This window comes from Colobus angolensis, unplaced genomic scaffold (assembly GCF_000951035.1).
Source record: "Colobus angolensis palliatus isolate OR3802 unplaced genomic scaffold, Cang.pa_1.0 Scaffold224, whole genome shotgun sequence".
NCBI classification, from domain to species: domain Eukaryota; kingdom Metazoa; phylum Chordata; class Mammalia; order Primates; family Cercopithecidae; genus Colobus; species Colobus angolensis.
In genome coordinates, this window is record NW_012115422.1 from 2,925,648 (window position 1) to 2,926,891 (window position 1,244).

At 60.5% G+C, this 1,244-nt stretch overlaps 1 protein-coding gene across 1 annotated transcript in view; it reads left to right on the forward strand.

Annotated features, from left to right (window-relative positions):
* The first annotated feature begins 1,139 nt into the window (after nt 1-1,139).
* HOXD8 (homeobox D8) overlaps nt 1,140-1,244 on the forward strand; it is a 2,952-nt gene continuing 2,847 nt past the window's right edge. The window contains exon 1 of the mRNA XM_011944015.1: nt 1,140-1,212. The gene's annotated coding sequence lies outside the window, so the exon portion shown is untranslated. The remainder of the gene's footprint in view (nt 1,213-1,244) is intronic.

The window sequence follows — 1,244 nt, forward strand, 5'->3', positions numbered from 1 at the left end:
AAGTGTGTGGGGAGGCGGTTGGTAGGTAGGGTAAAGCCAGGCAACTTTGGAGAGAGCTGCTAAAATCAGGAATATTTTGTCGATTCACACTCGACTGGGCCACATGACTCGGGCTACTTTTCTTCATCTCTGCTCACAAACTAGCCTGAGCCTTCTCTTTCTCTGCTTTGGGAAAAAAATCGTAACTTTGAGGCCTGCGGCTCTCTCGGCAGTAATTTCACAGGCTGGGCGGAGGAACTAGGATCATTAGCAGAAGATAGGCCGCCTGCAGCTGCCTGGAACCGGCGCGATCTGAACGCCGGCCCGGAGGCTCCTGGGGGTATCTCGCTGGCGTCTGCCCCCCGCGCTCCTCCGGGAACCGCAGCCGGCCCTGGTTCGCTGCGCGCCGGGGCCGAGACCCGGGAGCCGCGTCCTGCCCGGGGAAATGTCACCCTCCCCAGTGCGAGCCCTTTTTCCCGCCTCAGCATGTTTGTCCGCTCTTCTATTTACTCTCTCAGCAAGCCTAATGCCCCCTCCTGCATTCTTCAGCCTCCCCCTGAGCCCATTGCTGACGTCTATCAAGGGTGAAATGATGGAAACTATATTCATGGACATGATTTCCATTAAATATCAATTAACCTGAGAGCCTCGGCCAGGCTTGCGGTACGTCAAGGGTAAATGTACATCTCATTTCCACAGGGCCCACTCGGCTGGAAAAGAAGAGCTTTGATTTGCTTTGATAACGCCAGGATCTGGGGCCACACTCGCGGCTTTTAATCAAACCACTTCGATATGCCCCAACTCAAATGCACGGTCCGGTCCTTCAACACCTCTTGTCCACGTTCCCTGGGCTGCACCCACGTGTCAAGAGCTGCAAAAGCCACAGGCAACCTCTGCTGGGCTACCCCAGGGCTACCCCAGGGGCTCGGGGAGGGAGTCATTTGCTCCGCAGCCTCCTGGGAGTGGCCTCCTTGCCTCCCCCAAGTCTAAGGCTCCGCTGCGGCCCCTCCCTGCCGGCTGCGGCCCGCGTTCCCGCAGCCCCGGGGCACACGGAGCCCTTGGCAGTGCGTCTTTATGGGCCCCCTTTAAGGCCGGCGGAGGCATCTCGGGCCGGGCGCGGCGCTCCGTCCGTCGGGAGTAGCGGTTGCACTGCACGCGGATCCCTCCGCGGGGCTCCTCGCCCCAGTCACGCTGCTTCTACGTGCAGTGCTGTGGTGCGAAAATGCCTCGTCGGTGCGCACCGGGGTGGCAGCCGCGGCGGCGGG